Consider the following 15616-nt stretch of genomic DNA (forward strand, 5'->3'; position numbering starts at 1 on the left):
TAGACGGGCAGTTTTTTTGACACAGCCTCTCAGAAATGTGGCCTGTATGACCTAGTTGATCAAAATGTGGTGTACAAGGCCATTTTGGGAATAGGAACGTCATACCCACCTGATAATTCACAACCTTTTTGTAGGGCTTGACTGGAACCCCACACCGATCCATGGTCCGTGGTTTAGAGTTGGGGTTAGGGTTAGGGTGTGCCTTTTCACTTAGTGACCCAAGATTTACACAGAGCAATCCCAAATGCCCCCTTGTTCAAATTGAATGGCGAACAACGCCTTGTGTTTCATTTTCAGGGGTTTGGGGGTTGTTCATAAAGTTGTGTGGATATGACATGTTCCTGTATATATCATATATACAGGATATTATCGATATTTTACAGAAAATGTAATAATGGCCATAGGACGTAAACAATCGCATATAAATATATACGAGAACTGGGGGAAGGGAGGATTCCTAAAAAAACCTGTTTTGAAACACGTGTTTCATTTTGGTTATTTCTCAAATAGAATATAGCCTTCCCCGATTATATTCCCCCAAATCCCTAAATGAGCGTGGAAAATGCCAAGAGCAGTTTAAATAACTAACTAAACATCATATACAATTACTGACCGAAGATTATGACAACAAATTGAATTTCTCTCCAGACACAAGCGTGATATTGCATTTTGCCAACGTGTTCTGGTTCTGAACTCCTGTGGCCTTGCTCAGGCACTCTAATCACTTGTTTTTCCGGACATTCGTAGGAATCTTCTGAAAATGATGCATAACATAATGTTAGATATCATACAGATTGAATGAGACCAGCCTGTGATTCCAGCAGGTCAGAGCAGGGTGATAAGCAGACCCAGGTGACTATGGTGGACAGCAGTCATTTGGGAGGAGGAGGGAGGAGTGAGGAGAGGGGAATAGGAAGAAGAGGAATATGAGGAAGGAGGAGAGTCAATTAAATTACCTGTTGCAAGTCAACTAAATTACATGCTTAATTAATTATACACTTATAAATACCTATCTTACTGATTTAATAGATAAGAAGAATTAAATGCATAACAAAGTAGAAAAATGACTGAATACATAAATAAATAAAATAAAACAGATTGAAATAAACAAATACATTATTGGACTTCCCTATCAAATGAATGGGTAAATAAATACATAGATAACATTCAATAAATCGATGAATGAATGAAAAAATGAATAAACCAATTCAACCCAATTATGACAGCGATACTTGAGATGGATAAATAAATGTTGGGGTTCTACTCTATTCCAAAGATACGCTAGTCTTGGGCACGATTCCACTGATGAAGTGTATCGGGGTAGGAGTGGTTGTAATTATTAGGATTTTTATTGTGAACACATTGATTTTATAGTTCAACGACTCAATTGATGGATGAATGGGTGGAAGCTAAGTGGTGCATTAATGGAACAGAAAGTATATATAATGAATTGCTTTTGCTGTTGGTTACCTCTTCCTCCCTGCCTCTATCCCACCTTTTCTCAATTGCTCCCTCTCTTTCATCACTCTCTACCCCCCAACCATCTCTCATTCAATATTATGTGCACTGTGAGATAGTAGTATAGATATGCAGAACCAGGTATTACACAGTATTACGGTATCTGGTAGTGCACAGATTAGCACACAGCTAGCTACACAGACATAAAGGGAAGAGGGCAGACAAGGGAGAAAAGGAGAGGAGAGCGATGAGCGGGAGAGAGGAAGGAAGTAAAAAAAAAAAGGGGGATAGAGAGCAGAGGGGAAGAAAAAGAGGACAAGGGAAAGAAGGAGAAGAAATAGAGAGGAGACAGTGAAGAGAAGAGAGAGAGGAAGGAGAGAGGCTGGTGGAGAGAGGGGGTAATAAAGAAGAGGAAAGAGGGGGTGGAAGAGAAAGGAGAGGTGAGAGGGAATAGGGAAGAGAGAGACAGTAGAGGGAAACGACAAGAAATGGGGAGAACAGAGAGGCAATATGAGAGAGGAGAAAGAGGGAATAGACGAGAAAGGGAGAGGAGAGAAAGGGGATGGAGAAGAGAGGAAAGGGGGGATGGAGAGGAGAAAGGACAGGGAAGAGAGAAACAGGAGAGGGAGACAGGGAAGCAAGGCACGAGAGAGGAGAGCAAAGGAAGAGAGAGAGAGAGAGAGAGAGAGAGAGAGAGAGAGAGAGAGAGAGAGAGAGAGAGAGAGAGAGAGAGAGAGAGAGAGAGAGAGAGAGAGAGAAGGGGATGTATTTGACCTGGAGGTGTTTCCCAGGGCGTACAGCGGAGCTGCCGTCGGTCGATAATGTAAGCAGTAATGACTGTGAAGTGAGCAGGCAGGAATGAGGAATGACCCTCATCAGTTAATGTAATGGGGTCCCCGGGCCCCGGGGCCCATTCAGGGGGACGGCTATCGGGTCGCCGGGCTCTCTGTGTGTACCTGCTCATGTTAATTACACACCGTGCCAGACAGTGCTCTGTTTCATCTGAACAGTCCCTAGGCCGTGGATCATCCTTACGACCGCCGTGACGCTGAGCTGGATATATGAAAATGAAAGAGAGGAAAAGGGAGGAGGAGGAAGCCTGCCTCCATTTGACTTATTTATTCCCTGGGAGTCTTGTTTATCGCTTGTATACATTGGCCCGGCGCAGATGAAAAGCTTCAAGGAGAGCCTCTTGTAATCGCCTTAAAAGTCCTCCAGAGTGCCTCAGTAGAGCGAGGCTGCCTCTCTATGGCAAGGCTTCCAATCAGAAGGAAGACCGACATATGATTGTATGTGTGGAGGCGGCGTGGTGTATTGAAGACGGAACTGAAAGTCTGAATTGTGTGTTCAGTTCACACCTGTTCACACTTCCGGCTGGTCTTCAATTTGGATAAAGAGAGACGGGGAAGAAAGAAATGAAGACGGGGTAGAGAGAGGAGAAGGAGAGACGAGAGGATGGAAAGCGAGATATAAGAGAGAGAGACAGAGAGGGGAGAGAGAAGAGAGAGAGGGATAAGAAATAGGCCTCAGCTGACTTCCATCCCAGTGCTTAGTTTGAGTTTTCCACGATCAAACCGTCTGATCAAACTCATTAAACATTTCATGGGGAATGATAGGCAGCACCGAGACCATCAATCCAAAAACAGAATCCTCCCAGCACGTTAACCGAACCGCACTGTGTTAATTATGCAGCGCATTCGAAACACTGAACATTTCCGCTGCTGGGTCGATGCAGGCCTCTGGTGTCCATGGTAGTTCCTACCACTCATTGATCAGCCAGAAAACGGTTTGCCAATAATGGCCAACACAACATTGGAACAAGCAAAGACAAAAGAGAAGACAAAAGTGGTATACTTTGTAGAAAAGAGTACATCTGTAGGTAAAAAGATACCTGAAACTTTAAACCTCCTGATATAAGTTCCACTTCCAACCAGAATAAGCCAGTGACCAGACAGTGTAACTTCATGAGAGTCGGATTTGATTATCTCTAGATACTGTTTGGTTAAACCTTATATATATTCTGGCAGAAAAACTGCCAGAATGACTCACTCTCTCCCAGATACCCAACCTCACGCTCGACTAAAAGTCTGCGCACAGCTAGTGAAATGATGCTAAAAACGGCAGCACACAGGTTGTGTGCGTGGATATGTGTGGTGCGCCCTCTTGGAGCAAGCGTGCCAGCGCTGGGGCTCGTGTTACGCTTGGTGCATCCGTCTGAGCGTGTGCTCACCATATTGTTGCTCTATTTCTGGACAGGACAACAGATGCCCTTCTTTTTTGTGTAAGACCAACGGGACGCAGTGACCAACCGCTGATCCATTCCGTCGCCAGGTTGAAGGCTCATTTATCAACTCAAAAATAGATATCTAAATATAAACATTTATCTAAATATAAATATGAATATGAAAACTGTCAGCGGTCTGACTGTGGTACAACTCTGTCAACAGCAAAGGGGAGAGAAGGAGTGAAAGGGAAGCTATGGAGAGATAGAGAAAGATAAATGGTAGAGAGACGGGACAAACAAGGACAGAGGAAGGAGAGAGAGAGAGAGAGAGAGAGAGAGAGAGAGAGAGAGAGAGAGAGAGAGAGAGAGAGAGAGAGAGAGAGAGAGAGAGAGAGAGAGAGAGAGAGAGAGAGAGAGAGAGAGAGAGAGAGAGAGAGAGAGAGAGAGAGAGAGAGAGAGAGAGAGAAGCAGACAGATGGAGATAAAAGGGCTGACAGATGGACAGAAAAAGCAACACAGAGAGGGGTGCTTCATGTTGCATTTTAAAAGTATCTTAAATGTGTATCTACATTTTCCATGTCAATAAAGCCTTTTCGATAGACATATATAGTGCTTAAGATGGAGAAGTATTGGCGTACGCCCATGGTTCATGATTATCACAAAAGTTCCTTAATTCAGTGGGAGACGCAGAGACTGTTGAATCAGGGCACTCACATGTAGAACCGCATGGAACCGAACTAGAGAACCGGACTCAATGAACCAGACTGAACTGGACCCAACCAGACTAAGGATTAAACCAGACTAGACTGGCCTCAACTAGACTTACCCAGACTAAACTAAAATGAGCCACACTAAACCTTACTAAAGACTAAATCAGATAAGACCAGAGGAAACCATACTAAGATGGACAAACCTGGATTGAACCAGACAATTAGACAGTGCCTGTGAAACACCTCGGACAGCTGAGGAAATTCCCCGAAAGCCCTGCTTTCCTCCTCCTCTGTTGCAGGGCAGAGCATTGTGTCCCTGTAGAGGGTTGTGCGGTCGGCTGAGCGCACTATGGGTACAGCTCCCCTCCCTGCAGAGCGTCTACAGCAGGAGTTGCGTAAGCAGAGCTAGGCGGATAGAAAAGGACCCCCACAATCCCAGCAAGGGACTGTTTGTGTGGATGCGATCAGGCAAGCACCTGCGCGGCCACAAATCACACACTGCTATCCTAGCCTTGAATAAGGAATAATACACACCTGAGGGAAATATCATAACCTTGCAAAGCTCATGCCTTTTTGGATGTATGTGTATCTGGTATTTGTGTATAGCTTATCTTTTATAAATGTATTGCACTTGCATTTTGCTCTTCCTGTGAGTTTGAAGCCACAATATTTCACTATACTCTGTATGCATATGTGACAAATGAAATATGTTGAATCTTGGATCTAGAAAAGATTTGATTTAACCTGTCAAAAGTGGTCGATTTACATTAGGTGATTTTGCTGACGCTTTTATCCAGAGCAACTTAGAACCATTCATTCCCCTATTCACACACCGATGGCGGAGTCAACCATGCAAGGCGACAGCCAGCCCGTCAAGAGAAGTCAGGGTGAGGCGTCTTGCTCAGGCACACCTCGACACTCAGCTAGGAGCAACCGAGGATCTAACCATCAACCTTCCGGCAACCAGTCAAACCGCTCTACCTCCTGAGCTACTGCCGCACCCTCCCCGGACCAGCAGAGGATAGAGGACTAAACCATACTAAAGCAGACCAGCACAGGTGACAGGACCAAAGCAGACTTAGCCTGACTAAAGCAGACCAGCCGAGGAGAGAGAACTAAACCAGACGTAGCCAGACTAAAGCAGACCAGCACAGGTGACAGGACTAAACCAGACGTAGCCAGATTAAATCAGACCAGCACAGGAGAGATGATTAAACCAGACTAAAGCAGCGCAGCAGACGAGACAGGACTGCACCAGACTTAAGCAGACCAGCAGAAGAGAGGTGGCTAAACCAGACTAAAGCAGCCCTACAGAGGAGAGGGGGCTGGACTATACTGAACCAGACTAAAGCAGACCACCAGAAGAGACAAGACTAAACCAGACTAAACCCAACCAGTAGACAGAGACCCAGGTATCCAGTCTGGTGGCTGCCAAGCACGAGAAAGCAGACATCAGAGGACATAATGCAACTCAAGCGTTAGCAGCTGTGAAGATAAGCAGTAACTCAAGTGGAATTTAAGGTGGGATTATCCCATCGGTGTTGGGGATGGAGGTAGGGGGACATTGAGAATTATTTTCTTTCAATAAAACTGCTAAACTGTACAGTGGACATATTTGTTTTTATAATTACCAGTCGTTCAGGGTTTATAAGCCCCATGGTTTGGTTGGCCTGAGCTGCTCATGTTGTCTTCAATTGTTCGTTCATTTTGACCCTCATATGGAGGAAGCTAATTAGTTCTGGAGTAGAGTCAGTGATGGCTGGAGATAAGAATCTCTGATAGCGCCGCACCTAAGCTCGTTGCTCACTGAGTCAAGTGCACGTGTTAACATAATAATAGTGACATTCAATGTTCATTAACGGAATAATGCCAAAGCAAAGTCAATTCAAATGTGTTTGCGGAGACCTTTATCACAATTACAGCCTGAGCCGGACTCCCGGGCCTGGGCTGAGAGGACAGTTTGACAGCATCCTATTAACCCCCAGCCCTCAATCAAGGCTGCAAAACACACCCGGAACGCAAAAGCAAAGTCTAGCATAGAAGCATAGAGTAGCACAGTATAGGGGATGGAATATAATCATGTGTTCATTAGGTAAGGGATATCTTATTTCCGCTCCTTTAAGTCTTTTAAAGGAGTCCATCCAGCATCTATAGGAATGTATCTAATTAATGTCTTACAGTGTCAGTTAGATAAAGGTGAGACATGAGAAAAGAGGCACTGTATGTATTTCATTTCACAAATAAATACATTACACAACTATCTGCCAAAATAGCAATGTCTACATAGTTTTCAGGTTTTACATGTTGTACACCCCACTTTTAACCCATTATTCTCCTCTCTACTTGTCTCTAAACAAGGTTCTCAAGCTTCTTGGTCACTTAGTTCTTCCTCATGTTTTTAACCTTGTTTCTACACCATAGATGGAAAGAGAAAAAATCCAGTGTTCATGATGCTTCGCCTCATTCCCTGAAGCGAAGGTACTGTTTTCGATCTCCCTTGGTTTCTATATGAAAACATTGTTTTATAATTTTTCAACCAGCTCTTCAAAGTCGCAATGTAAGATTGACCCTCTCCACGACTTTCAGAATTCCAAATCCTAAATAACAGTGTTCAAAGTGTTGTGTCCACCCTTACTGTGTGATGCAAACTCACTGACTGGGCGTAGCTCAGCTGGTGGCGTGATTGGGAGTAGTTTTGGGAGGGTCGATAGTAAGAGGATACATGCCTACTGCAGTACGTTCTTGTATACAGAGGTATGGTCTAAGACTCTAAGTGATTTTATTGATACGATTATTAGAATCACTATCTATAAGCATTGACTACATATATCTCCTTGTCATTCAAACTACAAACTGGTTGAAATGTAACGTATTGCAGCTTAAGTAAATAACTCACACGAGTCAAACTATGACTCCTGGTACAAAGCTACTTCTAAACACAAATGTCTATTTTTGCTTTACACTCAATAACATTTAGAATGTCGTTGTTTTTTTTCAATCCAACCCAATGTCTAAGGATAATAACATGCTTGATTTTTTCATAAATGGTAATTGCTCATTTAGAGCCTGACCTTTGAAATATAAAGTCCTCCTGGTTATTTGGTAAATGACCTTCACAGGGTTCATATTCTGATACACTTTCAGTACCAAGTGGGGATGCAAATCAATACATTAATTGCTTTTGTTTAATTGGAATAATTTAACTTGCTTGGCTTTTAATTGTTTTTTTCTATTTTTATGGTGGCCAAGAGTAAAGCATCCAATGTACCTTCCTCTTTAATGAGATAAGAAATGTAATTTTCCGTGTTGTTTAATCATGTAAATCCACTCTGCACCTCAAACCCCCACACAGCACTTGGGGACTAACACAGGGACACATTTACATTTGTTAGTTAGAAAATCTGATCGCCTTTTATCCACAGCAGTAGAAGCACTGAATATTAAGTACAAACATGTCACACATCGATATGGGAAAATTACTAAATAAACAATGTTAAATATTATTATTTTTATTCAATCCTTCAAAAGATTATCAATTTATTTATCAATCTATCTCCCATCCATCCATCCGTTTTTCATCAATCCATATGTTATCCATCTATCATCCATCCATCCATTTATCGATCATCCATCCATATATAAATACATAAACTCCATCATTTGAACAATCAACAGGATTGGTGAAGGTATGAATAGTTTAAAAGACAGACAACAAAGTAAATATTCGTAGCAGCTCAAATCATGGTAGAGATCATGTGGCTGGTGGTGAAGCGGGTCGCAATGAGGATGGAGGTGCTGGTCAAGGAGGTGGTGGTGGGGGTGGAGGTGAGGATGGAGGTGCTGGTCAAGGAGGTGAGGGTGGAGGTGGAGATGAGGATGGAGGTGCTGGTCAAGGAGGTGGTGGTGGGGGTGGAGGTGAGGATGGAGGTGCTGGTCAAGGAGGTGGTGGTGCGGGTGGAGGTGAGGATGGAGGTGCTGGTAAAGGAGGTGGGGGTGAGGATGAGGATGGAGGTGCTGGTAAAGGAGGTGGGGGTGAGGATGAGGATGGAGGTGCTGGTGAAGGAGGTGGTGGTGGGGGTGATGATGATGGATGTTTGGATGGTGGTGGTGTTGGGGATGAGGCGATGATGGTGGTCAAGTGGTATGAAACAGAAGCACCCGCTCAACCTGGTAAGATGAGGGGCTTCACCTGCTGAGGTTTCATTAGAGAGGTCCAGTAGGGGTGAGCATTAGAGGGGGCGTGTTGATGATACAGCTATAGAGTACTAGGTTTTTCATGGTGGTCCCGTTCCTGGAGCCCCCACCATTTCGTGCCTAGGCTTCATCACTAGCTTTGCCAACAACAACTTTATTTCAACGTGGAGCAGAAGACAAGGGTACAGAGTCTACCCAGAGGAAGGCAGAATGCCGACACGTGTTAGTGTTCACATTCCTTAATGTAATAACCCATTAAAGACTCTTTAATGGCAAACCTACTGGAGTGCCTAAACCTTCATCTTGTTCTGTGTATTACTATTTAGTTATCATGCTTCGGTATCTTTTTCTAACATTATACTAATGCTGGGACGACGCGTCGACGTAATCGATGACGTCGACGCATAAATTACGTTGACGCGAAAAATGCGCGTCGATTAAAAAAAAAAAAGAGAAAAAAAGAAAAAAAGATGGGCCACGCACTCGTTCCTCTAAAGTATGGGAATTCTTTAATGTGAAAGGAAACGATTCCGTGATACGTCGTCTTTGCAAAATGGAGATGACTTTCCATACTAGCACCCCGGCAATTCACCAGCACCTGAAGAGGCGCCACCCGGTAGCAGCTGCAGATGACCGAGCACCGTAGAATTCTAAGAATGCATTACTTTGCACTTTTATTTTGGAAATTAAAGGCAATAAACATGTATTGAAATGTTAAGGAATTCATATTTTTTTCATTCAGATATGTAAATCAACGTCATGTATAAATTGCTATTAGTCTATTAATGGGGAGATAATCGATAATCGAATCGAATTTGAATCGGACTGAAAAAATGAATCGTTCGATTAATCGATGCATCGAAAAAATAATCGCTAGATTAATCGTTTAAAAAATAATCATTTATCCCAGCCCTAATTAATACAATAATCTGTTCAAGCACACAAAGCAAAACATTGGACATGAAAGAGGATACGTTATTGTTGTGATCAAACAACACTTTACCTACAATGGGGAGTCTTTCACACCTTCCTCGCTACGTCTCTCCACATGTTTGCGTCATGCAGTGTTTGTGTGAGAGGGTGTGTGTTAGGTGTGTGTTGGAGGGTGTGTGTTTGTTTGTTTTTTTGCCGGGGGGGTGTATGTGTGTGTGTGTGATTGTATGTGTGTGAGTTTGTGGTTGTGTGGGAGGGAGTGTGTTTTTTTTTTGTTGGGGCAGTGTGTGTGTTTTCTGTGGGAGGGGGGTGTATCTCTGTGTGTGTATTTGTGTGTGTTGGCGGGAGGGTGTGTGTTTGTGCGTGTTTGTTTGTGGGGGGCAGCGTGTGTGTGTATGAGGACAGTTTTGGTATCAGAGTTTCAGGTTGTTAAACCTGCAGCTGAGTGACGGCCGGTTGGTTCAGCAGGGGCCTTGGGCGCTGACAGAACGCCAACCTCAGCAGTCTGTGGTCCAACGAGAGAGGACGTTTCAGTATCACGCTGCAACACACCGTTCTTACCTGCACTGTTTAATGGCGTTCTTTAAAGTTACGTTCAGGAGAAAGACCATCCCTGTTACTGCATCTACCTATCAAAAGCCACCTGTATTTAACCTCCCTTTAATACCAGCCATTCTCCCCCACTCTCCCCTACTATCTAACCCACCACCTGCACGTCTCCTCCCTACTATCTACCCCACCACCTGCACGTCTCCTCCCTACTATCTACCCCACCACCTGCACGTCTCCTCCCTACTATCTAACCCACCACCTGCACGTCTCCTCCCTACTATCTACCCCACCACCTGCACGTCTCCTCCCTACTATCTAACCCACCACCTGCACGTCTCCTCCCTACTATCTAACCCACCACCTGCACGTCTCCTCCCTACTATCTACCCCACCACCTGCACGTCTCCTCCCTACTATCTAACCCACCACCTGCACGTCTCCTCCCTACTATCTAACCCACCACCTGCACGTCTCCTCCCTACTATCTACCCCACCACCTGCACGTCTCCTCCCTACTATCTAACCCACCACCTGCACGTCTCCTCCCTACTATCTACCCCACCACCTGCACGTCTCCTCCCTACTATCTAACCCACCACCTGCACGTCTCCTCCCTACTGTCTAACCCACCACCTGCACGTCTCCTCCCTACTATCTACCCCACCACCTGCACGTCTCCTCCCTACTATCTACCCCACCACCTGCACGTCTCCTCCCTACTATCTACCCCACCACCTGCACGTCTCCTCCCTACTATCTACCCCACCACCTGCACGTCTCCTACCTACTATCTACCCCACCACCTGCACGTCTCCTCCCTACTATCTAACCCACCACCTGCACGTCTCCTACCTACTATCTACCCCACCACCTGCACGTCTCCTCCCTACTATCTAACCCACCACCTGCACGTCTCCTACCTACTATCTAACCCACCACAACCTGCACGTCTTGTCCCTACTATCTAACCCACCACCTGCACGTCTCCTACCTACTATCTAACCCACCACAACCTGCACGTCTCCTCCCTACTATCTAACCCACCACCTGCACGTCTCCTCCCTACTATCTACCCCACCACCTGCACGTCTCCTCCCTACTATCTACCCCACCACCTGCACGTCTCCTCCCTACTATCTAACCCACCACCTGCACGTCTCCTACCTACTATCTAACCCACCACAACCTGCACGTCTTGTCCCTACTGTCTAACCCTGCACCACCCAATCTCCGCTTTCCATCTTACCCATCTCCTCTCATTTCCTTCCTGCTATCCAACCCCTCTCCTACCCGTCTCCTCCCTATATAACCCTCCACCTGCCCGTCTCCTTCCTATATAACCCTCCACCTGCCCGTCTCCTCCCTATATAACCCTCCACCTACCCGTCTCCTCCCTATATAACCCTCCACCTGCCCGTCTCCTCCCTATGTAACCCTCCACCTACCCATCTCCTTCCTATATAACCCTCCACCTGCCCATCTCCTTCCTAGTATGTAACCCTCCACTTCTCCTCATCTCTCTGCTATCCAACCCTCCGCCAGCCCATCTCCTTCCTAGTTTCTAGCCCTCCACCTGCCAGTCTCCTTCCTTCTATTAAAGGGCATGTGTCCACATAGCTTTGTTGTCTGGCAGAGGAGCGCTGGCAGGGTGCTGGGAGGGGGGGAGCTGTGCACCGCGTCCCTTATCACCAATCTAACTGCCGTAGTACTGTAGACTAGCTTTGTTTCTTTGCTTTTCATCATCTATATTTTTGCATACATTTTCTTCCTCCCTATGAACACCAACTGGCTCTAACCGGTGATATTTGTTTGGCAAATCATAAAGCACCAGATAGACAGACTTGGCCAGAACAAGCATCTCCTTCATTTCATTGGTTACTAGGGTGACGAGTCCTGCCCTAACTCATAAAATTGGTTGCCCGAAAAGCAGTGACAGAGATAAAACCAATGCCTTGAAAAGAGACGATTGGTGCACAGTTTTTTGCTGAGAATAAATAGTTGTCACCGTTTTTCAAGACCTCTGTTGTTGCGCCAAGTGAGTTTCTATCCCTAAAAGTCGTTGCTGCCGGATTTGTGTTGTTTGTCGATGTGTAGGCTTTTGTCTTGTTCAACTTTTATGAAATGTTTCCCTTTTCTTTCCCGTAATGCCAGCGTATAATTGGAGGACTATCAGCCTGTCGTTGAGGGAGCTGCCAGGGCTGGCGTGCTAACTGTCAGTCAGCACAACAGCCTGTCTCTCTATGAACTGCAACGTGTTTTATGGAAGGATTTCTGCTGCGGATATTTTTTGAATTGATGCCTAACATGCCACGGTAAACACAAGGGCCTCAATCTACATAACTGACCGGTGCAGAAATTTGGGACTTGGGTTTTATTTATCAAATTGCTTCTTTTGTTCCACCGATCAGGATAAGGCCACGGGTTGGCTTCTGTGGTGGTGTCTCAGCTGCACTTCTCCTTGAATTATTTGTCAACGTGAGGGTCATCCCAATAAGTCAAACAAATGATAACAGAATCCCGTCCATGAAACCAATTTGTTGTGGTGTGCTCTTTTATTTGCCTTTATGATAGAATTTTTATGAATGACCCTAACCCATCATTATTAACATAGACTTTGTCGCAGTTAATTGTTTGTTCATGTTCCTGCCAAAAAGTAACCAGATGTTCACAGAAGACGTAGCAAGAAGAAGAGAGATTATTTTCTAGAGAAGTTTAGTTTATTTTATACAGAAGAACAAGGTTCATTTTCTAAAGAAGAGTTTATTTTCTCCAGAACAGCAGAAGACAGAGGAGGATTGAGGACAGCATCCAAGGACACAGAGCAACACACAGTGTTTCTCTTGACCTTTCCCTGCGACCTTGAGAGAGAATACAAAAGGAGAAAAACCCTAGAATTAACAGAAAAAGTTTCAATGTAAGAAGCGCTAATGAAAAAGCAGAGGGATTATGAGCAAGATCACACAATGAACATTGGGCTTTATTGTTGTGCATAAAAGTGAGAAATTATGATTCATTATTAACACAGACCAAAGTTCCATCGATAAAAGTTCGCTCATATCAGCCTATAGTGGGTCGTTGCGTCTCCCACACGGGGGTGATAGCGATGACACTTTCGGGTCGTAAAATTGCTCTCAACATGGATGCAACCTCAAAACAGACTCACTTAGTGACTTTTAAAGACGATGACTCTTAGCTTGGATGTTTGTTGTTGTTCAAACTCCTTGAAGATTGGAGAACACATAACTATATCATCAGATGAAGACTGCATCCCAATACAATCAACTATAAATCCCAGAATGCCTTTCTCCTTACATAACTTATTTGGTGATTAGTAAGTGTCATGGCAGGATAATTGTAAAATTTAAACAAAAGTGTTCCGGCTTCACTAAAACTGCCATCTCTATTGTCATCCTTCTACATACTATTATTTAAATTGTTCTCTGGTAGGTACTTGTATAACGAGACATTAGGTTCAGCTCCTCCTAATCAACTCATGACAAGAAGTTGTCAGTACAAGGGCAATCAGCCAGTTTGGAACACCAGGATGTGGACAATAGATTGTAGGGCAGAGCTAAGGCTGCCTGTAAAGCAGAACCAGGAGGCTGGTAAGTTAGTCACAGGAGCTGCATGTAATCTTGCTGCTGGTGAAAATAGCAATGAAATAGACCGCAAGAGTTTAACATTTCAGTTTGGAGAGCAAATTTTAACTCGGTTAACTCTCTCCTCTTTAACCCTCTCCGCCAGCTTCTCTCCCTCTATCCACACCTGTTTTCAGCAACTTTATTCCTCTCTCCTCTGAAAATTTGACAGAATAGTTGCATCTAACCACGCAACCACCTGCTCCCTTGAACCGATCCCCTCCTCCCTACTCCAGGCCGTCACCCTCATTAACTCCACCCTCACTTCAGGCCTTACTCCACCATCCTTCAAGACTTCTAGAATCAAGCCGCTCCATAAGAATCCAACCCCTGACACCACTGACATCTGGAACTACAGACCAGCATCTCTTCTTTCATTCCTTTCTGAAACTCTGGAACGTGCCATCTTTAACCAACTGCCCTCTCACAAAACCACCAGATTGATCCCCATCAGTTAAGACTGCACACGCCACTGAGATGGTCCTCCTTGCGGTGACAGAGTCGCTCCGTACCGCCAGTGCCTCATCCCTCTCATGGGTTCTCATTCTCCTCCACTTATCCACAGCGTTCGACACTGTGAACCACCAGATCCTCCTTGCCATTCTCGTTGTGCGGCAGTGCTATCCTGCTTCACACCTGAAGAATCACACCTACCAGGTCACATGGATGCCCAATCCCTGCGCTCTTGAAACCGGTGTCCCTTAAGTAGGGCCCTATGAAATCTGCGATAACGAAAACGCGGACGGAATCACGGAATTGGACAATAAAAACGGAATCAACTGATATTTTTATTTTTTATTTTTTTTTTTTTATATTATTTTATTAAGCAGGAAAGTATTAAAAGTAACAAAGTTACAATTTAAAACGGGCCTGTCTTAGTAAAATAACTGATTTCCAGCAGGTTCCTGTTCTTCAGCACATATAACATGCAACAGGGACAAGGCACATCAGACGTCACATTTACAATATGCAGCGGAATGCAGCGGAATTCGCCATTATTTTGGCACAACAATGTTAAAAAAAAATCCCCGGTCCACCACGCAAACAATAGGTCCCGCTGCGGGAAACAAGAAGCCGAAGAAGAAGTTGAAGCGCCCGTAATTCGGTTCTAACCCCAAATTCAGAGCCGAACAATATCCAAAACACTTCTATCACTCAGGTGTTTTGTAGAATATGTCAACATACTATCGATTGGAAACGCAAAGATACGTGCGATGACCACTTGAAGTCCAAAATCCATATGAAAAACAATGAACGCCGTAGCCAGGGCACGCCCCTTCAAACAACAATTTGAGTTTATAAAAAAATAGTTTATAAGCACTTTAATATTTATGTCATGTTTTTATTTGAAGCACTAAAAACAGTGCAATGTTGTGATGTTTTAATAAATGTAGTCTTCTATCTGATTAAATTGTATTCGTTCGCACTTATTTGACACTCGTTCTGATGATTTTAAGTGTAAAAACGGAATTAATGAAAATTAAAACGGAAAAAACGGAATTTGGAAAAAAATAAAACGGATTTCATATGGCCCTACTTAAGGCTCAGTACTGGTACCCCTTCTGTTCTTCCTTATCACTGCTATGCTGATGATACTCGGCTATTCCTCCCTCTCCCCTTCTCGGACAGCAACCTTTTTGCAACACTTATCTAACATTGTCGGACAATAGCAATTGGATAACTGCTCATTACCTGAAACTTAGCCTCAACAAGACCGAGCTCCTCCCTGTGCCAGGGAAAGACTGCTCTCACATGGACTTATTGGTCCTTTTCAAAGACATTGCAGGGGAAAAGGCACTGAATGTTCCATTAAAGAAATTACTTAATATTGTGTAGCATCTTATCCTACTTATCTTATAATATTAAATATTACTTTGAAAGGGATTCTTGACCAAAATAATTCTACA

This window comes from Gadus chalcogrammus, chromosome 14 (genome assembly GCF_026213295.1).
Source record: "Gadus chalcogrammus isolate NIFS_2021 chromosome 14, NIFS_Gcha_1.0, whole genome shotgun sequence".
Taxonomy (NCBI): domain Eukaryota; kingdom Metazoa; phylum Chordata; class Actinopteri; order Gadiformes; family Gadidae; genus Gadus; species Gadus chalcogrammus.